Raw genomic sequence first — 27999 nt, 5'->3', positions numbered from 1 at the left:
CCCTTCTCCCCTAGGGCTGCAGGCGCTGTCTGCAGTAGCGATCGTACTGAACATGGCCGCCGTGGAACGCAAGCTGCAGGCGTTGCTTAGCAACCTGTCTGCTGTGTGGGACCGGAAGGACGCTGTTCAGCGGTGCTTCCTGTATTCAGCGGCGTGCGCCCTGTGGCGCGGAAGGCGGGGATCTGTACGGCAGCAGGTATTTATGTTGTATGTTTTGTATTTTCAAATTGCTGTAGGATTGTGTGCTCTGACGAAGGGGGTCAAACCCCGAAAGCTTAGCCTTTCTAAATACAATTTGCTTCAGCTGAAACGTGTCTCCGGAGTGCCATTTATTGTTGGACATTGTATATCATTTCTTCTATCTGGGCACCGGGGCCAGCTGTGATTATTTACTAGAGTGCCGGCTGCATTGGACTTTGTGTATGTGGCCACTGCTTTACAACAGTGACTAGTTGCATGGCACCAACCTACTATTAAACCGCTGTTTACCTGCATACAGCACTACCCTTCTGCTGCACTCTGCTGGAGTATCCTTTATCATCATGGACCCAGCAGGAGCATTGGCATCCCAGGACGCACCAGGATGTCTGAATATGTCTGTCCCCATTGGGGTTAAGTTCACATATACAGCTGCTGAAATCAGCGATATTTTATTTGATGAAGATCCTGCTCTGGCTCATACTGACCAGAGTATTGATGAATTACAGCATCACCTATTCAAGCTCCGACGGCGTGAGATTGATTTCCATCTACATGGATCCTCACTATCTGACTACTATCGTGCCAACAAGATCCCTAGGGGCTTTCGCATTCGAAACACCCCCACAATCGGACGTCACAGTCCAGAATTTGTACGTAAGTGGATTGGGATCCTTAACAGAGCGTCAATGGACCTTATGGTTCTGGTGGTGGAGGAATCCGGACGGGAGCTACAGATTGTTAAGTCCAAAATTGCTAAATTTCAAGAGGAGCATAATGAAATTCTGAATAGTTCTACTAATGCTGGTGTATTGCTCAAATTGGAGCAGCAGTGTGAGGCATATCGACGAGACCTGCTTAAGTTTAAAAGAAATAAGCGACACACGGTCGACATGGACTATGATGAAAATAAGGTGTATGGGTGGCTTACTGGGGAACACCCAGAGAGACGCCCTGATCCAGGATATCGACGCCGCAAGCCGTGGCAACAAAAACAGGGTAGAAATCACAATCGCCAGAATTACTCGAATATGACAAGCGATAGTGATTTCGCGGTTTCAGAGTCTGATGATCTGAATGAAAATCAACAGGCCCCTTTAGGCCAAGCCACCTCTACTGCGGGGCAGCGCAGAAGAGGCCGGCCACCCGCAGGGGCGGACAGAACCGCCGAAATAAGACGCAATCCCCCTCGCCTAGTGCAGGGGAAGAAACCCTGATATTTAACTTATCGGATCGCACCTTGTCCCCGACTGAAACATCGGTGCTTAAGAAGGGACTCTCCTTTGTGCCTACTAATTCATTTGATGCATTTGATTGGCGTTGTGAACAGCACAGACTGATGCGGAAGCTGCGACTTAAAGAATTTTTTCAGTCTAAACCTTCTCAATCATCCAGTGGCTTTTTCGACCAGTTTCTCTCAAGGAACTCGAGGTCTAAATTTGACCCTATATCAAATAATCCATCGATTAAAACGTTTGGTCGCCTCCTGGATGACTCAGTAAATCGGTTCATGGCAGCCCCTGGTAAAGTGAAAAAGAATTTATCCCCGATTGAAGCTGCAGCCCTTAAACAGTTGGGCAGTTATCAAGATATCACGATTAGGCCCGCCGACAAGGGCGGGGCCATCGTGATCCAAAATCTACAGGATTATCGAAATGAGATTTATCAGCAACTATCGGATGATGCAGTTTACTGTAAACTACCAGGCAACCCTACTACAAGATACCAAAAAGAACTTTCTTCTATTTTGACCATTGCTGTCGATGAGGGTGTGCTTCCTGCCAAGGTCCGTGATCGTATTACAGTGGCAGCCCCGGTGGTTCCTGTGCTGTACACCTTACCTAAGGTGCACAAAAATGCCAGGAAACCACCGGGACGCCCAATTATTTCTGCTCGTGGTTCTCTATACCAGTCTGTGGCCCAATTGCTGGACTTTGTTCTTCAGCCTTTGTTACCACTGCGTAAATCCTTCTTGAAGGATACAACCAGTTTTCTTAAACTGCTCATGGACATTCCTGCAGTCCCTGAAGGAACTCTTATGTGTTGTTTAGATGTCTCTAGCCTTTATACATCTATACCCCATGATGGGGGTTTGAGGGCTATGCACTGCTTTTTAGAACAACATCTTGACAGTAGATTGTTTAATCACACTTTATTTCTTAAATTGTTGGGTCTGACTCTGGAGCGTAACTTCTTTCTTTTTGATGGTAGTTACTACCTGCAGCTGCGAGGGTGTGCAATGGGGTCTGCCGTGGCACCCTCGTATGCTAATATTTTTATGTTTTTTCAAGAGGATGAGATGTTCCTGAGTCGGCCTGAGATCAGTCGGTCCCTGCTCCTGTACACCCGTTACATTGATGATATTTTCATCTTGTGGACGGGTGGACAGGAGCAGTTTGATAGTCTGATGACTGAGGTGAATGCGCGGGACTCAACCATTAAATTTACGTATTCCTGCAGTACTAATACAGCGCAATTTCTTGATGTGGCTGTTTCCATCGTCAATAATAAAATATGTACTGATGTTTATCATAAAGACGTGGAAAGAAACACCTTTCTAATGGCCTCAAGCCACCATCCCCCGGCCCTGAAACGGGGGCTTCCCCGTTCACAGATGATGAGAGTGGCCCGTCTTATTAGTGACCCCACTAAGGTGTCAGATCAATTAGACCTTTTGATTGAAAAATTTTCACAAAGGGGATATGATAGAGAGTCTTTGGAGGTGCAGAAGCAGCAGGTTTTGGCTGTACCCCGTGCTAATCTACTTCAGTCTAATACTCGTCAAAATAGCAGTGTCTTGCCCTGGACCAGTACATATACTGTGGCTAGTCCCTCCATCCATTATGCCACTAAGGCCCTGTGGCCCATTGTTAAAAGTGATCCTGATCTCCCAGTGTTTAGAACTGTTCGTCCGCTGGCAGCCTTTAAACGGGGACGTAATTTACGTGATCGTCTAGTTAAAAGTGACATCACGGGGATGAATATCCCAAGAGCCCCTAATACATATGTTTAACCCCCAGGCTGTTACAGCTGTTTCAATTGCACTACGTGCAAATACATGGTTGTGTGTAAAGATTTTAAACACCCACATTCTGATAAAATGTATGAGATCCGATCTGTCTTAACTTGTAGGTCTGACCACGTTGTTTATGTTATAGTATGCCCTTGTGGGTATTACTATGTCGGTCAGACTACTCAGTCATTCCGTGTTCGCATGGGCCTCCATAGGTCGGCCATCGATTTGGCCCTAACGGGCAGAACAGTGGAGCAACCTGTGGCACGCCACTTTAAGGCTGCGGGCCATACGTTGGGTTCTTTAAAATACTTTATGATTGATACAGTTAGAGAATCTGCACGAGGTGGCGATAGGGCGAAACGATTATTGATCGCTGAGTCTAGATGGATCTTCCGATTGAAGACCATATATCCACTAGGACTGAATGATAAGATCAATTGGAACGCTGTTACCTAATGATTTTATGCACTGTATATGTATTCATGCTTCTTATTTATGTCTAGTCTTATTTTTATGTATTATATATGCTTGTTTTTGTGTCTACCTAACGTTTACTCTCCCCCTTCTCCCCTAGGGCTGCAGGCGCTGTCTGCAGTAGCGATCGTACTGAACATGGCCGCCGTGGAACGCAAGCTGCAGGCGTTGCTTAGCAACCTGTCTGCTGTGTGGGACCGGAAGGACGCTGTTCAGCGGTGCTTCCTGTATTCAGCGGCGTGCGCCCTGTGGCGCGGAAGGCGGGGATCTGTACGGCAGCAGGTATTTATGTTGTATGTTTTGTATTTTCAAATTGCTGTAGGATTGTGTGCTCTGACGAAGGGGGTCAAACCCCGAAAGCTTAGCCTTTCTAAATACAATTTGCTTCAGCTGAAACGTGTCTCCGGAGTGCCATTTATTGTTGGACATTGTATATATATATATATATATATATATATATATATATATATATATATATACATATACACTTAACATCGGCACTCACCTTTCCTAGTTTTGGGGTGCCCTATGGCTTGTGACCACATTGTTTAAACAGACATTGGATGGGCTCTGCACACACTAAATTAACTGATAATAAATAGTGGAGATTTGGTTCATGAATTGATCAATGCATTTAAGCCTGCAGCCCCCGTCAAGGGACCCCACTGTTCTGCAGGTCCTACCACTATTGCTGAAAATGGCTGCAATACACATAGCTATCACATCAATGTTTGGATACCAGGCATGCTATCTGGTCTGAAGCTCACAGCAGACTTTGCTTTTATAGGTGAGCAGCTACCAACACACCTGTCACTAATCATCTAGGGAAATGGCTAACATAAGCTATGGAATCTTAGTTAAAAAATGGTGCATGAGAGAATGTGACCACAATAAGACTAATTAAAAAAATTAATCTAATAAACAATATATACACTTAACATCGGCACTCACCTTTCCTAGTTTTGGGGTGCCCTATGGCTTGTGACCACATTGTTTAAACAGACATTGGATGGGCTCTGCACACACTAAATTAACTGATAATAAATAGTGGAGATTTGGTTCATGAATTGATCAATGCATTTAAGCCTGCAGCCCCCGTCAAGGGACCCCACTGTTCTGCAGGTCCTACCACTATTGCTGAAAATGGCTGCAATACACATAGCTATCACATCAATGTTTGGATACCAGGCATGCTATCTGGTCTGAAGCTCACAGCAGACTTTGCTTTTATAGGTGAGCAGCTACCAACACACCTGTCACTAATCATCTAGGGAAATGGCTAACATAAGCTATGGAATCTTAGTTAAAAAATGGTGCATGAGAGAATGTGACCACAATAAGACTAATTAAAAAAATTAATCTAATAAACAATATATACACTTAACATCGGCACTCACCTTTCCTAGTTTTGGGGTGCCCTATGGCTTGTGACCACATTGTTTAAACAGACATTGGATGGGCTCTGCACACACTAAATTAACTGATAAAAAATAGTGGAGATTTGGTTCATGAATTGATCAATGCATTTAAGCCTGCAGCCCCCGTCAAGGGACCCCACTGTTCTGCAGGTCCTACCACTATTGCTGAAAATGGCTGCAATACACATAGCTATCACATCAATGTTTGATACCAGGCATGCTATCTGGTCTGAAGCTCACAGCAGACTTTGCTTTTATAGGTGAGCAGCTACCAACACACCTGTCACTAATCATCTAGGGAAATGGCTAACATAAGCTATGGAATCTTAGTTAAAACATGGTGCATGAGAGAATGTGACCACAATAAGACTAATTAAAAAAATTAATCTAATAAACAATATATACACTTAATTGTTTATTAGATTAATTTTTTTAATTAGTCTTATTGTGGTCACATTCTCTCATGCACCATTTTTTAACTAAGATTCCATAGCTTATGTTAGCCATTTCCCTAGATGATTAGTGACAGGTGTGTTGGTAGCTGCTCACCTATAAAAGCAAAGTCTGCTGTGAGCTTCAGACCAGATAGCATGCCTGGTATCCAAACATTGATGTGATAGCTATGTGTATTGCAGCCATTTTCAGCAATAGTGGTAGGACCTGCAGAACAGTGGGGTCCCTTGACGGGGGCTGCAGGCTTAAATGCATTGATCAATTCATGAACCAAATCTCCACTATTTATTATCAGTTAATTTAGTGTGTGCAGAGCCCATCCAATGTCTATATATACAGGTTGAGTATCCCGTATCCAAAATGCTCGGGACCAGGAGAATTTTGGATAACGGATTATTCCGTATTTCGGAATATTTTAATATTTCAATGATGTATTTTGAAGTATCTTGCATTTATGCTGTATAAACACATAATATACACACAAATATATTTTATTACCACATAAAATACACACAAACATATTTTAATTGTTCAAAAAACAAGGTTTCAAAACGTGAAACAAAATGTGTGTACTATCTCAGCACTGAATTTGAATGCCAAGCAATCATTGTCTTGCACATATATAGTGCCAGTTACATATCATGTCCCCAGTGATGCTGTTACATATGTCCCCAGTGAGTTTTTAGCAAAAAAACATTTTTTTTTCACTTTCTGGAATGTCCGTATTTCGGAATAATTCGGATAACGGATATTCGGATACGGGATACTCGACCTGTATATATATATATATATTTATATGGACCTCTTCTGGATCACACATAGTGATCATAATTCGGCCCCTGCCCCAATGGTAGTGATTTGTGCATGTGTAAACCCCGACCGCGAATGGTCACGGCGAGTTGCTCACTCCCAAGCAGTTTGCGCAGTTAGCAGGGTGGGATGGAGCAGACAGTGGCAGCGCTGAGCCATGGGAAAGCCCAACGTTTCAACGTTTCATGGGGATTTGTGCAGGCAGCGTTACCTGGTTAACCCCCATACAGTAAAAGATGTGTAATATATATGCCAAAGATTATTTTGGACTCCGCAATACAGAGAGTACATGACATGGGCAAAGTCAGGTGGACAGTGATTCTAATGATAACATTGGCCAATTGTAACCAACCACTGCTAACAGATAAGTCTGCAGGATGTAAACTCCAGAACCAAACATTATCAGCCGGATGGTCCTGCCGGAGACCTCAGTAGTGACCTTCATACCGGCCAACTTCAAAGTCCCATCATCATATTCCGGACATGGTACAGCGGCCCGGGATCATCTGAAAGTGGTAACGACAAATGTGGAATGGTAGGCCATACAATCTCAGAGAATGGGGCCTCCTAGTGCCTGGTCTCTGGTCTCAATACCAAAGTCCAAAGTGTCATTGGAAACAGCACCAGAACTGACGGACTGGGTCCCTATAGCTGAGCACAAGCCCCAGATCACCATATTGGGCCCCAAGGGTCGGCTGGAGCGGTATAGAGCTCACCACAATTGTATTCTAGATTGGGGAATCATACTTTGCCATCTGATGGGCGAATCTGGGTTTGGTGGATGCATACTGCCACCTGAAACTTTTAGGCCTAGGAATAAAGGTCTGGTGCTTTTTTCCCAATGTGTCCTTATAATATACAGTGACATATTAGAGAACACCTTGCAATGCTGACTGTGAGCCAAGCCTCATTGCCCAACAGCAGTCCTGATGGCTGAGGGAATAGGACTTCGCACAATAGCCTTCCCAGAACAAAGGACAAATACAGCAACAATGGGGGGAACACCTTCATTGTGTTGTGGAATGAGATATTCCAGTGTCCACATTTTAGGGACGATTCAGGCCCATTCGTAGTGGGCCGAATTAGTCCCTGATAGTCCAGGTTTGCGCATGCGAATATGCGCACGTGCAAACCCCCTGAGGGAACGAGTTTTACACTCGGCGGGCTGTTCGCTCTAGGAGGGGCTGAAAGGGGGCGGAAGCAGGGGAAGCCGAACGCTTTTTGGGCGTGCCCATACAAACATTGGTCTTACCCCTGCAGATACAGCCCTGGCGATGACTGCTTGGGGCGGGCGGCTCAGCCTGTCCCCCAAAAAATCATTCGATGGTAAGCGACCATCGAATGGTTTTTCAACCATGCGTCCACATGCGAGCTGATGTGTTAGTGTACACATCTCCTCGCATGTTAGAGAGGGGATTCGATAGGCTCGTGGGGAGGTGGGGGGGGGGTGCATACCCTCCAACATGACCATTCCATTAGGTACAAAATGCTCTGTTCCTGGACTTCCCTGCCAGTGGCAGTTACAGGGGTTGGACTCCAGCACAGTCCAAAATTCAAAGAGGGGGGTCACATCAACTGCCAGTGAGTCCAGGACAGTGATGTTTGGAGTGGCAGTAGGTGTGGCTCCCCTTTTTGAATATTGGACTGTGCTGCAGCCCCAACTCTGCAACTGCCACTGGCAGGGAAGTCCAGGAACAGAGCATTTTGTACCTAATGGAATGGGCCATGTTGGAGGGTATGGGGGTGTTCAGTGGGCAGCATTTTCCTGTTCACTAGGTTGTCAACATAGGCAGCCTAGCGGACAGGCCTGAATCAGGTTCTTTGCGGCTACTAAGCTATATTTCACTTTACTCCTGTGTGCACAAATGTGAAATGTCATATCCCATAGAAACACATACTAAAAAAAAGAAAGTATCTTGTGTTTAATTCTATATAGTAGAGGAGATAACCTTGTGTCACTAAGTGCAGCGTTTCTTGCCGCGGGGACTAGCTATTATCTCCGGAGCTCTTTGTCAGGTGTTCCGGCTGGGGACAGATAGCATATGGCCTTAGATGTCCTGTAAGTGCCTTGCTGCATCCTCACCGATGACGCTGCCGCATAGGTAACCTTGAGACATGCTACACAGAAGCTATTAACCCCTTCCCGACATTTGACGTACATTTACGTCATGGTCGGGAAGCACTTCCCGACACATGGCGTAAATGTACGTCATGGATTTAAACTGTCACCGCGTCTATAGACGCGGTGACAGTTTCAACATGTCTGCTGTCCCTGACAGCAGACATGTCCGTGCATGCCCAGGGGGGGCTGCGATGCCACCCCCCCGTCGGCGATCGCTGTGATTGGCTGTTCAGTGTGAACAGCCATTCACAGCGTTTTCCTGTGTCACCGGCGAATAACGTTCGCCGGTGACACGGGATCGGAGGTGATTGGTGCTGTAAAGTACAGCACCAATCACCGCGGGGTGTAAGGGTGACACTGGTGTCACCCCACCTCACCCCGCCCGCCCCCAAAGGCCGTGATTGGTCCGTCGGACCGACGGACCAATCACAGCCATGGAGGGGGGTTTAAACTAACGGTGACTGCACTGCAGACGCCATTCCGGTCTGGAATAGCATGCAGTGCGGTCACCGTGCCCACCTGCCGCCATATACTGACCAGAACCTTGCTCCATACTTACCTGATCACTGCTTCATCACTGCTTGATCACTGCTTGATCTGTGCTTGTAGTGTGCTGGATGCTTCCTGGATCCTGTTGCTACTTGTGCCTTCCTGTGCTGTGAAATTGTGCTGCTGCAGTGTAATAGCTAGATAGAGAGATAGATAGAGAGAGATAGAGAGAGATAGAGAGAGATAGAGAGAGATAGAGAGAGAGATAGTGTCAGAGAGTGCTATATTTTGTGCTGCTGCAGTGTGATATAGTTATAGATAGAGAGAGAGAGATAGAGAGATAGAGAGAGATAGAGAGAGAGAGATAGATAGAGAGGCCTAGTGACAGAGTGCTATATTTTGTGCTGCTGCAGTGTGATAGTTATAGAGAGATAGAGAGAGATAGAGAGAGAGAGATAGAGAGAGATAGTGACAGATTGTGCTATATATTTTTTATATAACTGACTGCTGCCCCCTCCTTTTGTGCTGATCAGTATAAATTAACTGATCAGCAACTTTCTGGGGGCGCAGGTTTTTTTTTATATATAGATATACCTGTCAGTGCTGCTGCTGCAGTGTCATAGAGTGATAGATAGTGAGAGATAGAGAGATAGAGAGAGATAGTGACAGAGAGTGATAGAGAGTGCTAAATTTTGTGTCTGCTGCCCCCGCCTTTTGTGCTGATCACTATATCTGAGGTGATCAGCAACTTTTTTGGGGGTACAGAGGTTTTTTTTTTTTTATATATACCTGTCAGTTGCACCAAAGGTTGTGCACCTGCTGCCCCTCACTGGTAATCAGTGTCGCATCACTGATCACCTTTTTTTTTTTTTGTGGGTGCTGTGTGGTCTTTTTTTAATTTTTTTTTTACACACACTGTGATTTTGTGGGTGTCCTGTGGCCACTGTGCGCTGATCAGTGACGTACATCACTGATCAGCTTTTTCGGCACAGGGTTGATCTATTTTTTTTTTTTTGATCAAATTCCTGTTGCCTTTGAGCGCTGTTCAGTGACAGACGTTACTGACCAACATCTGTGCTCAATTTTTTGGCGCAGGACCTTTTTTTTTTTTAACCCCTTCAATTTTTTTTTATTTTTTTTAACCCCTTCAATTTTTTTTTTTTTTTTAACCCCTTCAATTTTCTTTTTTGGTATAAAGTATTTTTTTTTTCTGCACTACATACACATTACACACTACATTCCCCCCAGGTTGAAATAAAGTTTGTACCCCCCCCTACACTATACACGTGTTGAAACATTTCACTACCAGTAACACAAAAATAAAAATGGCATCCCAAATGTCCTCCCAAATGTCCTCCCAAATGTCCTCCCAGTCATCCAGGAGAATGTATTCAGTGGAGGAGGCATATGCCATGCTTGCTTCTGACTCTGACACAGCCAGTGATGCAAGCGGGGAATTTGAAGGATTCGTCTTAAGCTCCTCTTCCTCCTCTGGTGATGAGGGACCCCCTCAAAGACGCCCCCGTAGAGCAGCTGAGACCCCCCCCCCCAACAATTGATCTCGTATGGACCCCACCACCAGACAATTTTGAGCCCCAGGTTCCTGAGTTTTTGGCCATGCCAGGAATCCAATTTGATTCCACAGGTCTCAGAGAAATTGACTTTTTCAAATTATTTTTCTCTGATGATTTTATAAATTTAATGGTGGACCAAACTAATTTATATGCCCAGCAGTTTATTGCTCAAAACCCCACGTCATCATTTGCTAGGTGGACCCCTGTAGATGCAGTAGAGATGATGACGTTTTGGGGTCTGGTGTTTCATATGGGCATAGTAAAAAAGCCAGAAATTAGGCAATATTGGAGTACAGATGTTCTGTACAGTACTCCATTTTACCGTATGGCCATGACCCGGACTCGATTTGAGACAATTCTTAAATTTATACATTACACCGATAATGCACAGTGCCCACCCAGAGATGATCCCACCTTTGACCGGCTATTCAAAGTCAGGCCGGTCATTGATCATTTCAGTGCCAAATTTGAAGAGGTGTACATCCCTGAAAAATGTATTTGTATCGACGAGTCCCTTATACATTTTAAAGGAAGGGTTAAATTCCGCCAGTACCTTCCCAGTAAGAGGGCAAGGTATGGCATAAAAATGTATAAACTGTGTGAAAGCACCTCAGGGTACACCCACAGGTTTAGGGTTTATGAAGGGAAGGATTCAAGAATTGAACCGCCAGAATGCCCCCCCTCCCTCGTAGGTGTTAGTGGGAAAATTGTCTGGGATTTAGTGCACCCCTTCCTGGATAAAGGTTATCACCTCTATGTGGATAACTTTTACACTAGCATCCCCCTGTTTAAGGCCCTTGGTTCAAGAGGTACAGCAGCTTGCGGTACTGTGCGCAAGAACCAAAGAGGCCTCCCAAAAACGCACATTGCCCAAGTAATGAGAAGGGGTGAAAGCAGGGGAATATGCAACGAAAATATGTTGTTGGTCAAATATAAGGACAAGAGGGATGTCCTTATACTGACAACAATTCACGGAGACAGTACCACCTCCGTCCCTGTACGAGGTACCAGTACCCACACCTCAAAACCTAATTGTATCCTGGATTACAATAGGTACATGGGCGGAGTGGATCTTTCAGATCAGGTACTGAAGCCGTACAGTGCCCTGCGGAAAACAAAAATCTGGTACAAGAAGGTGGCCGTGTATATCATCCAGATGGCACTGTATAACGCTTACGTGCTATTCCGTTCTACCGGCCAGAGGGGGACATTTATGCACTTTCAAGAGGAAGTCATAAAGGGCCTAATATTTGGGAACCAGCAGGCAGAGGGCCCCAGTACTTCTAGTACTGGCCCCCGTATTGTACCAGGGCAGCATTTTCCTGATGAAATCCCCTCCACTGGAAAAAAGGGCAGGACACAAAAAAGGTGCAAAGTTTGCTATAAAAAGGGAATAAGAAAGCAAACTATTTTCCAGTGTGACACTTGCCCCGACAAACCCGGCCTATGTATAAAGGAGTGTTTTAAAATATACCACACATCTATGGAATATTAGGTTCATAATTTCACAGTGCTTCGGGGGTCTTGCTAATGCCACATAGCACCCACCATTCATTCCACCAGAATCTGAGCCGCAAAATCCAAAAATCACTCCTTCCCTTCTGAGTCCTGCCATGCACCCAACTGGTATTTTTTGGTCACATGTGAGGCATTGCCGTACTTGGGAGATATTGGGGCACAGATTTTGGGGTGCTTTTTCTCCTTCATTCCTTGTGAAAATGAAAAATTTTGAGCCAGAACTGCATTTTTGTGTAAAAAAATGTAATTTTTCATGTTCACTGCCCAGTTTTATCAAAATTGGTGAAACCCCTGGGGGTTTGAAATGTACACTATACCCCTAGATGAATTCCCTGAGGGGTGTAGTTTGCAAAATGGGGTCACTTGTGGGGGGGTTCCACTGTATTGGTGCTTTGGGGGTCTTGCTAATGCGACATAGCACCCACCATCATTCCACCAGAATTTGTGCTGCAAACTCCAAATATCACTCCTTCCCTTCTGAGTCCTGCCACTTTTTGGTCACACATGAGGCATTGCCGTACTCGGGAGAAATTGGGGCACAGATTTTGGGGTGCTTTGTCTCCTTCATTCCTTCTGAAAATGAAAAATTTTGAGCCAGAACTGCATTTTTGTGTAAAAAAATGTAATTTTTCATTTTCACTGCCCACTTGTATCAAAATTGGTGAAACCCCTGGGGGTTTGAAATGTACACTATACCCCTAGATGAATTCCCTGAGGGGTGTAGTTTGCAAAATGGGGTCACTTGTGGGGGGGTTCCACTGTATTGGTGCTTTGGGGGTCTTGCTAATGCGACATAGCACCCACCATCATTCCACCAGAATTTGTGCTGCAAACTCCAAATATCACTCCTTCCCTTCTGAGTCCTGCCACTTTTTGGTCACACATGAGGCATTGCCGTACTCGGGAGAAATTGGGGCACAGATTTTGGGGTGCTTTGTCTCCTTCATTCCTTCTGAAAATGAAAAATTTTGAGCCAGAACTGCATTTTTGTGTAAAAAAATGTAATTTTTCATTTTCACTGCCCACTTGTATCAAAATTGGTGAAACCCCTGGGGGTTTGAAATGTACACTATACCCCTAGATGAATTCCCTGAGGGGTGTACTTCGCAAAATGGGGTGACTTGTGGGGGGGTTCCACTGTATTGGTGCAACATAGCACCCACCATTCATTCCACCAAAATCTGTGCTGCAAAATCCAAAAATCACTCCTTCCCTTCTGAGTCCTGCCATGCACCCAACTGGTATTTTTTGTTCACATGTGAGGCATTGCCGTACTCTGGAGAAATTGGGGCACAGATTTTGGGGTGCTTTTTCTCCTTCATACCTTCTGAAAATGAAAAATTTTGAGCCAGAACTGCATTTTTTTGTAAAAAAATGTAATTTTTCATGTTCACTGCCCACTTGTATCAAAATTGGTGAAACCCCTGGGGGTTTGAAATGTACACTATACCCCTAGATGAATTCCCTGAGGGGTGTAGTTTGCAAAATGGGGTCACTTGTGGGGGGGTTCCACTGTATTGGTGCTTTGGGGGTCTTGCTAATGCGACATAGCACCCACCAAAATTCCACCAGAATCTGAGCTGCAAAATCCAAAAATCACTCCTTCCCTTCTGAGTCCTACCATGCACCCAACTGGTATTTTTTGTTCACATGTGAGGCATTGCCGTACTCGGGAGAAATTGGGGCACAGATTTTGGGGTGCTTTTTCTCCTTCATACCTTCTGAAAATGAAAAATTTTGAGCCAGAACTGCATTTTTGTGTAAAAAAATGTAATTTTTCATGTTCACTGCCCACTTGTATCAAAATTGGTGAAACCCCTGGGGGTTTGAAATGTACACTATACCCCTAGATGAATTCCCTGAGGGGTGTAGTTTGCAAAATGGGGTCACTTGTGAGGGGGTTCCACTGTCTTGGTGCTTGGGGGGTCTTGCTAATGCGACATAGCACCCACCAAAATTCCACCAGAATCTGAGCTGCAAAATCCAAAAATCACTCCTTCCCTTCTGAGTCCTGCCATGCACCCAACTGGTATTTTTTGTTCACATGTGAGGCATTGCCGTACTCGGGAGAAATTGGGGCACAGATTTTGGGGTGCTTTTTCTCCTTCATACCTTCTGAAAATGAAAAATTTTGAGCCAGAACTGCATTTTTGTGTAAAAAAATGTAATTTTTCATGTTCACTGCCCACTTGTATCAAAATTGGTGAAACCCCTGGGGGTTTGAAATGTACACTATACCCCTAGATGAATTCCCTGAGGGGTGTAGTTTGCAAAATGGGGTCACTTGTGGGGGGGTTCCACTGTCTTGGTGCTTGGGGGGTCTTGCTAATGCGACATAGCACCCACCAAAATTCCACCAGAATCTGAGCTGCAAAATCCAAAAATCACTCCTTCCCTTCTGAGTCCTGCCATGCACCCAACTGGTATTTTTTGTTCACATGTGAGGCATTGCCGTACTCGGGAGAAATTGGGGCACAGATTTTGGGGTGCTTTTTCTCCTTCATACCTTCTGAAAATGAAAAATTTTGAGCCAGAACTGCATTTTTGTGTAAAAAAATGTAATTTTTCATGTTCACTGCCCACTTGTATCAAAATTGGTGAAACCCCTGGGGGTTTGAAATGTACACTATACCCCTAGATGAATTTCCTGAGGGGTGTAGTTTGCAAAATGGGGTCACTTGTGGGGGGGTTCCACTGTATTGGTGCTTTGGGGGTCTTGCTAATGCGACATAGCACCCACCAAAATTCCACCAGAATCTGAGCTGCAAAATCCAAAAATCACTCCTTCCCTTCTGAGTCCTGCCATGCACCCAACTGGTATTTTTTGGTCACATGTGAGGCATTGCCGTACTCGGGAGAAATTTGGGCACAGATTTTGGGGTGCTTTTTCTCCTTCATACCTTCTGAAAATGAAAAATTTTGAGCCAGAACTGCATTTTTGTGTAAAAAAATGTAATTTTTCATTTTCACTGCCCACTTGTATCAAAATTGGTGAAACCCCTGGGGGTTTGAAATGTACACTATACCCCTAGATGAATTCCCTGAGGGGTGTACTTTGCAAAATGGGGTGACTTGTGGGGGGGTTCCACTGTATTGGTGCAACATAGCACCCACCATTCATTCCACCAAAATCTGTGCTGCAAAATCCAAAAATCACTCCTTCCCTTCTGAGTCCTGCCATGCACCCAACTGGTATTTTTTGTTCACATGTGAGGCATTGCCGTACTCGGGAGAAATTGGGGCACAGATTTTGGGGTGCTTTTTCTCCTTCATACCTTCTGAAAATGAAACATTTTGAGCCAGAACTGCATTTTTGTGTAAAAAAATGTAATTTTTCATTTTCACTGCCCACTTGTATCAAAATTGGTGAAACCCCTGGGGGTTTGAAATGTACACTATACCCCTAGATGAATTCCCTGAGGGGTGTAGTTTGCAAAATGGGGTCACTTGTGGGGGGGTTCCACTGTATTGGTGCTTGGGGGGTCTTGCTAATGCGACATAGCACCCACCAAAATTCCACCAGAATCTGAGCTGCAAAATCCAAAAATCACTCCTTCCCTTCTGAGTCCTGCCATGCACCCAACTGGTATTTTTTGGTCACATGTGAGGCATTGCGGTACTCGGGAGAAATTGGGGCACAGATTTTGGGGTGCTTTGTCTCCTTCATTCCTTGTGAAAATGAAAAATTTTGAGCCAGAACTGCATTTTTGTGTAAAAAATGTAATTTTTCATTTTCACTGCCCAGTTGTACCACAATTGGTGAAACCCCTGGGGGTTTGAAATGTACACTATACCCCTAGATGAATTCCCTGAGGGGTGTAGTTTGCAAAATGGGGTAACTTGTGGGGGGGTTCCTAAATTTTAGCATCTTATGGTGCCTAGAAACCTACATGGTGCCTAAAAAATAATCTCATAAAAAGGAGGCTCCAAAATCAAGTAGGTGCTCCTTCTATTATGAAGCCTGTGGTTTGGTCAACGTGCACACTAGGGCCACATATAGGATATTTTTGAAAACAAAAGAATTGGGGGAATCAATTTTTAGTCACATTTCTCTAGTAAAATGTACTGTGTTCCTTAGAAAAATGTATTAAAATTGCAAATCTGCAAAAAAAATGAAATTTTGAAATTTCACCTACACTTTGTTTTAATTCCTGTGAAACACCTAAAGGGTTAACAAACTTCCAAAATGCTGTTTTGAATACTGTGAGGGGTGCAGTTTTTGAAATGGCATCATTTATGGGGGTGTCTCACATACAAGTCCCTCAAAGTCATATCAGAACTGAACTGGTCCCTAAAAAAATCAGTGTTTGAAATTTTCTTGAAAATTTGAGAATTTGCTATTCATATTGTAAGCCTCCTAGTGTCCAAAAAAATTAAAAGGAAGTTGAAATAATGATGGAAACATAAAGTAGACATATGGTCTATGTTAGTTATTAACTATTTTGAGTGGTATGATTATTTGTCTCACAAGCAGAAAATTTAACATTTTGCAAATCGCTAAATTTTCCATTTTTTCACGACATTTTGGTATTTTTCACAAAAAAACACAGACTGTATCGACCCAAATTTACCACTAATTTGAAGTACAATGTGTCACGAAAAAACAATCTCAAAATCACTGGGATAAGTAAAAGCAAAAAAAAGTTATCCCCACTTAAGTGAGACATGTCAGATTTGAAAAAAATGGCTCTGTCAGGAACGCAAAAACTAGCTCTGTCAGGAAGGGGTTAACAAGCTCTTCCAAACCAGTCACTTGAAACTGGAACCAGTACACAATGACAGCACCCATGCAGGGTAAATAAACAGCAAGGTCGCTTAGAACTCTAACCTGGATGCTAGGGTCCGGCCCTTGTGACCTTCCTGCTTGTCACTCACATGTTACCATGACAATGAATGGGCAGTTGCCATTGTGGCAGAAAATGCTGCCATAGTAACCGGAAAGACCTGCTCTCTCATCAGTCCAGTGGTCTCCATAGTAACAGGAGGCAGGGTTGCCATGGTAACCCTGGGGGGCAGGTCCCTCATTATCCTGACAGATGGAGGGAAATTAGTGTAGGTGCAATCACAAGGACACATATTGCAATATCCAGGACACCGGCCAGAGGACATCATCCTGAATGCACAGTACACAGAAAGCCCAAGCACTTTTGTCTAATCTATATTAATATGTTACCACAAAGGGTAAAAACTAGAACATATCTATTCTAATGCATTCAGGGTTAACACTAGAATGAAATAAAGCAGAGATTTTTTTTTTATACGGTGAAATGGTTAAAAATAGAATACTAAATATTCTAGGATCCTAGCAGTCTGTGCAATGTCCTATCCTAGGGAGATTTCTGTGTGTGTGTGTGTGTGTGTGTGTGTGTGTGTGTGTGTGTGTGTGTGTGTGTGTGTGTGTGTGTGTGTAGATATAGTGACATAGTTAGTGCATTACCAATATGTATGTACGTATCTAAGCCTGAGGAATCCCCGTCCACTATCTAACACAACTCAGATTTTCCGCTGTGTTACAGGTATAAAAATAGCAATGATGTCAGCAGTTACCATGGCAACATCCAGGATCTGACTTCCATGTCACGACTGCCCCCCCCACTCCGGTGGTATCCCCCAGTTCCCCCATTACATACCAGTAAGAGGAGGGATCCTAAAATCTCCAAGGCCAAGATTGAGTGTAGGGGGGGGAGAGTGTACCATTAACCCCATGACTGCCGTACAGGGCTAGTAATGAAACCAGGAATTGCTGTCCGTTGTTCTTTAAGTAGTGCACAACCCTATCTTCCATTATCTGATTTAATAAGACAAGAACATTCATATATGTGTATATTCTAACAACTTTAAAAAATATATAAAAATAAGCTTATCCCTATAGGGGCCAGGATGTACCAACCACTTGCAGTTCATCCTACCGCCCATTGCGTTGATACTAATTGCACACTATACATACTTACATATGCGATTAGTAATGCAAAGGGCAGATCTCCCAATATAATAAGCTGCCCTTTGCCACGTGCCCCGGTGTATGGACTTCCTGGGTCTTCCCGGCTTAGGTGCACATAGGAGATGATGGCTGGCAACAGTAATAATTTGCTTGTGATTCGCTGTCTGCAGATGCTACCCTGACTCTGATTGGTGCTTCTTCTTCTGCTGCCTAATAGTGAATGTGTTACATAGGATATAAATGATATATAACACGTGTGTGACATGTGCTTGGCGTATGATACTGAACTCTTGCTGACAGGAATGCCTCTTGAGCTCTGGATACAGCATAGGCGGAAACAATGGCGTCATTTTGTCCCAGTTACCCGGAGGCAAGATAAATTATTGTTGCCACACACACACATACAGCACCTTATATAAATATATGCAGGGTTGCCTACCCTCCCGGAATGGCCGGGAGGGTCCCGGAAATCGGGTCCCCCTCCTGGCTCCCCGGAAAGAAGGACAACCTTCCCGCAAAGCCGCCCGGCTCAAGCGACACACACACACGCGATTTGCGGGTCAAATGATGCGAATCGCGCTGTTTTAGCCCGGCCCACCGCAGTGCAATGCCTTAAAAATGGCATTGCACGTGGGGGGGGGCGTGGCTAAAACAGCACGATCGTTCTGGTCACGCCCACAAGCAAGTAGCCACCCATGTGGCTCCACCCCTTTTCACTCTCCGCAGCCCCACCCCCTCTGAGCTGGCTGCCCTCTCCCGGAAAGGGCAGCCAGAATGTAGGCAAGTATGAATATATGTCAGGGTTGCCGACTTTCAAATGCTCCTCTCCGGGAGAAGCCCAGAGAGGAGACTTTCATTACCCGTTCGGAGGGCGGGGCTTGACTGTGACATCATTAAGCCCCGCCCCCATTACGGGAAATAGTCAAAATCACTGATCTCCATGGAGGCGGCGGGGCTAATATGACACGAGTGTGTTATTTTAGCTCCACCCCCTCCTCTGAGACCCACGGATTGCAGCATTTAAATGCCGCGATCGGGGGGCTCAGTGGGGGTCCCCCTGATTCCGGGAGGGTTGCCCACCCTTCAGGGGAGATTTTCGGGAGACTCCCGGTAATTCCGGGAGGGTCGGCAACCTTGATATATGTATGCATGTGTGTTTATATGTATGTATGTATGTATGTACAGTATGTATGTTATGTACAGTATATAATGTTTAAAATAAAGAGACTGTGGCACCTATGGTCCTGCTAGGAGGGGCAGTCAGCCACAGAAGCCATATTGACAGCTTTTAATGAACAGGAGCCTGGCAGCAGATGACTCCATTGCCATTGAGCGACGCCTCTGGGAGGAAATGTACTGTGATACCAGTGCATATGCTTTTTAGCCTATTTTGGGATAACCTTTACACTATTACACTATTAAGCACTAGCTGTAATACTAGACACCACAGGGGGTGCTTTTTTCTCCCACTCTCTCTTTACCCTTCTCTCTCTTCAATGCCCACCTCATTTTCTCCTCCTCGCTCTCCTATTTACAGTATCTCTCTCTTCTTCATCATCTTACCAGGGGCACCTTTCCTCCGCTTTCTCTTCCCTTCTTCTATTGCCCACTTACTCTGCCATTAATCTGCCTCTCTCTTGCCTCCTATCTCTTCACCCAAATACGGGGATATGGTTTTGGGGTGCTCAGAGTGTTGGGAAGCAGTAGGAATTTTTTATCAGCATGTCATTTTATTATATAGAGCAGTGGTTCCCAACCTTGATCCTCCAGTACTCCCAACAGTGCATGCTTTCCAGGTCTCCACACAGAATCAAAGTGAAATAATTAGCTCCACCTGTGGATATTTAAAATGCGTCAGTGAATGAGTGCACCTGTGCCCTGGAAAACATGAACTGTTGGGGGTACATGAGGACCTAGGTTGGTAACCACTGATATAAGCGCTGCGGAATATGTATGCGCTATATAAGAAACTGTTTATAAATAAATAAATAAATATACAGTATCCAAAGTATAATCTTTTTTTCTTATCATCATTTCTAATGTACATTTTGCTCTTTCTTCTCTGTGTGTTTCAGTACCAGAGACGGAGCCGCCAGGGAAATAACTGCCATATGCAAATCTGCTGTCATCAAGAAGAAAGCTGCCAGATAGGAGGGTGCAATCCAGTGCGGTCAAGGAGCGAGTCTAGAACCAATCCAGCAGACCACAGGGAACCTTGATCTGTCCCACTAGTAGTTTTACAACTTGTCCTTCTGAGGAGCTGTTGGGGACCTCCTTCAACTTCTCACGAGGTCTCCAATGCTGGCATGCACATACCAATCTACGTAACTCGCACCTACTGTCCTATTTAATCCTGTACTGCACCACACACATACCTGGGATAACTTACAGTAGCTGCCCTTGAAATACTTAACACAGCCAGGACTTCTTCTTCCTTCATCTTCCAAACCTATGGGACGACTACTCTGCTAAAACACACAGAAACATACTTTAATGGAGATAAGAACCACTTGGCCCAGCTAGACTGTCCAAGTGCACACTAGGATTACTTTTTGTTTTTTTTGGGAGCCAATTAACCTACCAGTATATTTTTGGATTGTGGGCGGAACCCAGAGTACCCCAAGAAACCCACGCAAGCATGGGGAGAATATACAAACTCCATACAGCTAGGGCCATGGTGGGAATCAAACCAATGACCTCAGTGCTGTGAGGCAGTAATGGTTACCATCACACCATTCATTATTGTTACTCCTCCATCATCTTTGTACTGTTACTCCTCCATCATCTTTGTACTGTTACTCCTCCATCATCTCTGTATGGAGTTACTCCTCCATCATCTTTGTACTGTTACTCCTCCATAATCTTTGTATTGATACTCCTCCATCATCTGGATGTTACTCCTCCATCATCTTAGTAATGTTACTCCTCCATCATCTCTGTACATGGACGGATCCCGGATAAAATTACAGGGGGGGCACCATGATAAAAGAGGGTTTCAGTGGGGGAGGGGCGGTGTAAGTGGTGCCAGTGTACTAAGAGAGCGGCAGAGAGAGGGTGGGAATAGGATTAAGAATAGGCCCTGGCATTTTAAGTATGCAGACAAAAGAGAAGGATGTAGTTGTGCACGCACTGAAGGCGCGCTCCAAAAAAGGGGGTGTGGCCACTCAACAGGGGGCATGTCCTTGAGTGTAGTGTACCACACCATATACAACTTCTACACATTATGCAACAAAATACTAGACCCCATTTTACTTGCCCCTTACACATGATGCCACATGGATTGAGCCAAAATTCAAATAATGCCACATGGATTGTGTCAAAATTCACATAATGCCACACGGATTGAGCCAAAATTCACATAATAACACACGGATTGAGCCAAAATTCACATAATGCCATATGGATTGAGCCAAAATTCACATAATGCCACATGGATTGAGCCAAAATTCACATAATGCCACACGAATTGAGCCAAAATTCACATAATGCCACACGAATTGAGCTAAAATTCACATAATGCCACATGGATTGAGCCAGAATTCACATAATGCCACACGGATTAAGCCAAAATTCACAATACACTTCATAAACAGGAACATTGTCTGCCAAAGGCGCGCATTAAACCTTTACACCATAATATCCATTACACGTTAAGTTATACGCCATTATGTCCATTATGTATTATGCCAAACACCGTAATGCCTATTAAAAATTATGCTACATAAGTACTGCTTATCTACATGCTCATTGACAAGGGTTACATGTTCATTGCCAGAGGTTCCATGCTCGTTGCCATGTGGAATTACATGCTCGTTGCCAAGGGGGAATACATGCTCGCAGTAAATGGGGGACAGCCGCCGCCAGGCAGAAGTGATAGCCACTGACAGTGGCAGAGCCTGGCTTTATTCAGGTCCCGGCTATTTTAAATAATACCCCTTTCACACTAAAAAATGCATTCCCAGGTTGGCTCTAAAATTACAGGGGGGGCACCATGATAAAAGAGGGTTTGGGTGGGGGAGGGGCGGTGTAAGTGGTGCCAGTGTACATGCTAAGAGAGCGGCAGAGAGAGGGTGGGAATGGGATTAAGAATAGGCCTTGGCATTTAAAGTATGCAGGCTCACCATGGCATCAAAATCGAAGGATGTAGTTGTGCGCGCACTGAAGGCGCGCTCCAAAAAAGGGGGTGTGGCCACTCAACAGGGGGCGTGTCCTTGAGTGTAGTGTACCACACCATATACAACTTCTACACATTATGCAACAAAATACTAGACCCCATTTTACTTGCCCCTTACACATGATGCCAAATGGAATGAGCCAAATTTCACATAATGCCATATGGATTGAGCCAAAATTCACATAATGCCACATGGATTGAGCCAAAATTCACATAATGCCACACGAATTGAGCCAAAATTCACATAATGCCACACGAATTGAGCTAAAATTCACATAATGCCACATGGATTGAGCCAGAATTCACATAATGCCACACGGATTAAGCCAAAATTCACAATACACTTCATAAACAGGAACATTGTCTGCCAAAGGCGCGCATTAAACCTTTACACCATAATATCCATTACACGTTAAGTTATACGCCATTATGTCCATTATGTATTATGCCAAACACCGTAATGCCTATTAAAAATTATGCTACATAAGTACTGCTTATCTACATGCTCATTGACAAGGGTTACATGTTCATTGCCAGAGGTTCCATGCTCGTTGCCATGTGGAATTACATGCTCGTTGCCAAGGGGGAATACATGCTCGCAGTAAATGGGGGACAGCCGCCGCCAGGCAGAAGTGATAGCCACTGACAGTGGCAGAGCCTGGCTTTATTCAGGTCCCGGCTATTTTAAATAATACCCCTTTCACACTAAAAAATGCATTCCCAGGTTGGCTCTAAAATTACAGGGGGGGCACCATGATAAAAGAGGGTTTGGGTGGGGGAGGGGCGGTGTAAGTGGTGCCAGTGTACATGCTAAGAGAGCGGCAGAGAGAGGGTGGGAATGGGATTAAGAATAGGCCTTGGCATTTAAAGTATGCAGGCTCACCATGGCATCAAAATCGAAGGATGTAGTTGTGCGCGCACTGAAGGCGCGCTCCAAAAAAGGGGGTGTGGCCACTCAACAGGGGGCGTGTCCTTGAGTGTAGTGTACCACACCATATACAACTTCTACACATTATGCAACAAAATACTAGACCCCATTTTACTTGCCCCTTACACATGATGCCAAATGGAATGAGCCAAATTTCACATAATGCCACATGGATTCAGCCAAAATTCACATAATGCCACATGGATTGTGTCAAAATTAACATAATGCCACATGGATTGAGCCAAAATTCACATAATGCCACACGAATTGAGCCAAAATTCACATAATGCCACACGGATTGAGACAGAATTCACATAATGCCACACGGATTAAGCCAAAATTCACAATACACTTCATAAACAGGAACATTGTCTGCCAAAGGAGCGCATTAAACCTTTACACCATAATGTCCATGACACGTTAAGTTATACGCCATTATGTCCATTATGTATTATGCCAAACACCTTAATGCCTATTAAAAATTATGCTACATAAGTGCTGCTTATCTACATGCTCATTGCCAAGGGTTACATGCTCATTGCCAGAGGTTCCATGCTCGTTGCCATGTGGGATTACATGCTCATTGCCAAGGGGGAATACATGCTCGCAGCAAATGGGGGACAGCCGCCGCCAGGCAGAAGTGATAGTCACTGACAGTGGCAGAGCCTGGCTGTTTTCAAGTCTCGGCTATTTTAAATAATACCCCTTTCACACCAGAAAATGCATTCCCAGATTGGCCCCTTTTACACCAGCCTAGTCCCTGCATTTTCTGGTGTGAGGGGGAGAGAACCCCCCCCCCCCCCTTTAACCAGTTATTTTATTTATTTATTTATTAACAGTTTCTTATATAGCGCAGCATATTCCGTTGCGCTTTACAATAGCAGACAGTGGGCCTTATTCTGGTTGGTGCGGCCGGCCCGTACGCGTACGTTCCGGGGTTTTTAATGACCTGCGCATGCGTACCATCTCCAATGCGCAGGCGCGAACACTCCACAACGCTTACGGACGGGTCTCTCCGTGCGAAAAAACCTGTACGCGAGAGTACGGGCATTGGGGGCGGCATAGGGGCGTGATGAGGGGAGCGGCCGAAATAATGAGGGAAAATGGGCGTAAATATGGGCATACACGGGGGTGTGCACCAAAAATGAACGGTGCCACTACCGCACGATCGCCTAAAGCACCGTTCATTTCGGACACAAAACAGGCGGCCGCCAACCGCCACCTCAGACCACCCCTACAGATACTGCATGCCAGCGTGCGCCTGGGTTTGCTAATTTACGCTGATTACTACTCAAACACATACACCTGAATGTAATAAGCAATGCTGCAGTCTATTAAGTCCAAACCATGATTTGACTACCTGCAAGCCTACACACAGCACTCAAACACATTGGAAGCTTATCTTTCTATACTTCTCTACATTTAAAGGTTTGTTTAATTTAAGGTAAGAATCTTTTTAAGACCTGCTTATATATGCTAAGGTAGGTATTTGTTAAACAGTTATACACATTCACTACGTGCTTTCATAGACTTTACACAGTAGCACACTCAATCTACACAAGTCGACATGTGTCAACGTGTTCACTCTAATACAAACATAGGTTTTGTATTTATGATACAATAACATAAACCACATCTAACACCTACAAAGGATGTTTCAGCAATGTTTTAAGCCCATGCCCACTATTTTGCACACAATCTTCAATTGAGTTAATAGAAAACAATAATTGAATAACAATTAGAATAATTAATTAATTGTCAGAATTATAGTTGAAAGGCAAGATTTGCAGGTCCATATATGTGAAGGGTATGCCAGCGTGCACGGACGTACGCTCACTCTCACGAGCGGTGACATAAGCTGAGTTTTCCATTGAAAACAATAGGGACCCGTCCGTGCAAGCTGGCGTACGCTCAGATAGCCGCAAGAAGTCGGTGGGAAGACGGACGAGAGACGTCCGTAAACGGTGGCGTACGCTCTGTTGTACGCCAGTTGTCGGAGTCTAAGGGGTGAGCCGTCGGCGTACGTTGGCGTACGCTCAATTGTACGCCACTCCCCTTCGACGTTGTTTCTGGCCGTACGTATGCGGCTGATTTGTGGGTGGACTTAACCTCAACGGCCGCGTACGGAGAGCGTACGCTAATATGGAACGTACGCACGTTTGGCCGCACCGATCAGAATAACCTCCAGTGATACAACAAAACAGGGTATTTACAGACAGTCAAAATGTAGGAGGGCCTAATTTAACCGGTTATATCTTTGGAACCAACTGACCCATTTACATGAGACAAGTATCATATTAAAGAACTTTTGAGTGGGCTTTGAATGATTTTGGTCCCGTAAAACTGGAACGTTTGGTTCCAGAGTAATCTGCCCTCAAAGACCATGAACAGCCATGAAATTACATTTCAAAAATAAAAAAATTGGTTTATCCGCAATATCTCTGGAACCAATTGACCGATATAGACCAGCCTGGTATCATATTAAAGGCCCAGCGAGTTGGAATTGAATGATATAAACCCCAATCTTCTGTGATGCCAAGGGAGGAACTGGCAGCCGTCGGAACCGGGTGGGGGTCGGAATTAACGGGTCCCATATTATCCTATGGGGAAAAACGTTACAGTTTTGCCAGACGATATCTCCGTTTCCCAGGGGGCTAGAGAGACAGGGCTGGGCTCGTTGGAAAGCCCTGGTCCTCAGTTACAATAATGACATCTGACAATGTCTCTGTATGGAGTTACTCCTCCATCATCTTTGTATTGATACTCCTCCATCATCTGGATGTTACTCCTCCATCATCTTTGTACTGTTACTCTTCCATCATCTTTGTACTGTTACTCCTCCATCGTCTTTGTATTGATACTCCTCCATCATCTGGATGTTACTCCTCCATCATCTTTGTACTGTTACTACTCCATCATCTTTGTACTGTTACTCCTCCATCATCTTTGTATTGATACTCCTCCCTCATCTGGATGTTACTCCTCCATCATCTTTGTACTGTTACTCCTCCGTCATCTTTGTACTGTTACTCCTCCATCATCTTTGTATTGATACTCCTCCCTCATCTGGATGTTACTCCTCCATCATCTTTGTACTGTTACTCCTCCGTCATCTTTGTACTGTTACTCCTCCATCATCTTTGTATTGATACTCCTCCATCATCTGGATGTTACTCCTCCATCATCTTTGTACTGTTACTCCTCCATCATCTTTGTACTGTTACTCCTCCATCATCTTTGTTTTGATACTCCTCCATCATCTTTGTACTGTTACTCCTCCATCATCTTTGTACTGATACTCCTCCATCATCTTTGTGCTGTTACTCCTCCATCATCTCTGTATGGAGTTACTCCTCCATTATCTTTGTATTGATACTCCTCCATCATCTGGATGTTACTCCTCCATCATCTTTGTAGTGTTACTCCTCCATCATCTTTGTAGTGTTACTCCTCCATCATCTTTGTTTTGATACTCCTCCATCATCTGGATGTTACTCTTCCATCATCTTTGTACTGTTACTCCTCCATCATCTTTAAGAGCTATAGGCTACATTAGTCAAATCCCATTGTTGAGAGAAGGAACTTCTTCATATCTTGGAAATCATTATTTTAATTTAAACGACCTGCTTCTACCTCTTACTAAATCACTCACTGTATAGACTCATAGTAATCGTATAATTCCCTGAGTCACCGTTGTTCTCTTCAGCGTATTTATTTTATCGTGTGTATTTACATGCTGTCAGTTTAGGGGTATCTCTGTAGGTCCAGTACTGACTTCTGTCTCGTGAGGACCACCCTTAGGTTCCAATGATTGCTAACCTAAGGGTAGAGTTTTTGGGATTCCATTAATGCCTGCCATATTTTATGCTAAACACTTATCACTGTTATGAGCTGCGCTATCACCACCTGTAATATTTATGCTAACCACCACATAATGACATTAATGATTATCATGCATTTGTCCTCAACCTCACTGTCATCTTTTGTGCTCTTGTTCTCCTCCTGTTTGTCATTTTTGCATGTAACATAAACTCTCCCGCAGCAGCCTCTCCAGCCAATTTATCTTATCCAAGGGCATCTTCTGCCGTATTTGTCATCCCTGCCTTGCTGGCTGCTCAGTTGTCAGACCAATTACTATTCAGATTGCGTGACTTGTCCCCTTACCTGGCATCGGTTTGATTATTCAGCCGTCTGGCCCAGTCTCCCCCTGGTAGATAACACCATTATCTACAATCTGGAGTGAGGAGGCCGGCTTCATCTGAGAACAGATGAGATTTATAATACCGCATTCACATTGCTATCCTGGGATCAACCAGGATCCAGCCGGGGTTTGGCACTTTCACATTAAACCTGGGTTGGCCATTACAGCTCGCTATGGAAGAGTTCACACCAGCACAGATAAGGCTGTGTGATCATGTGCTGCTGTCTCTCCTCTCAGGGATTTCCACAAGGGGGGGGGGGGGGGGGTAATGATAGCCATCAACATGGACTCCTGAGCAGCCACAGCAAATCACTTGCAAAGAAACTCCATAGTGGCATGCCTGGCAGAATTTGAAGAATCGGAGAGATTAGGAGGTACAATGCAGGGCAGCAGGAGAATTAGGACACTGGAGACTTCTGCAGGTTCCCAGAGGGAAGTGCGATATGAATAAATCACGACTTCATTAGTCCAGTCTTAGGGTAGGTTGTGCATGATATGACTGAACTGAAGTACTGCAATGTGCCTTGTTCAGTGACATCCTGTGATCTACTGTATAAGAACCTTACACTGAAAGTATTTACTGTATGGGCCATTATCACATTGCAGACAGTGATCATACCCCAACCTCAGCAATCATCTCTTCTCTAGTGTAAATAACTGTAGTTCCAACGTCCATCCTTATG

At 44.5% G+C, this 27999-nt stretch overlaps 1 long non-coding RNA gene across 1 annotated transcript; it reads left to right on the top strand.

Moving 5' to 3' along the window:
• Positions 1-52: 52 nt before the first annotated feature.
• LOC146042280 (uncharacterized) lies at positions 53-27435 on the top strand. Its single transcript, XR_014463823.1, has 3 exons — positions 53-196; positions 3789-3970; positions 20089-27435. It is a non-coding gene; the product is annotated as an uncharacterized LOC146042280 (long non-coding RNA).
• Positions 27436-27999: the final 564 nt, after the last annotated feature.

This window comes from Crinia signifera, chromosome 19 (assembly GCF_055691185.1).
Source record: "Crinia signifera chromosome 19, ASM5569118v1, whole genome shotgun sequence".
Taxonomy (NCBI): Eukaryota; Metazoa; Chordata; class Amphibia; order Anura; family Myobatrachidae; genus Crinia; species Crinia signifera.
This window is presented reverse-complemented; position numbering and strand designations above follow the sequence as displayed.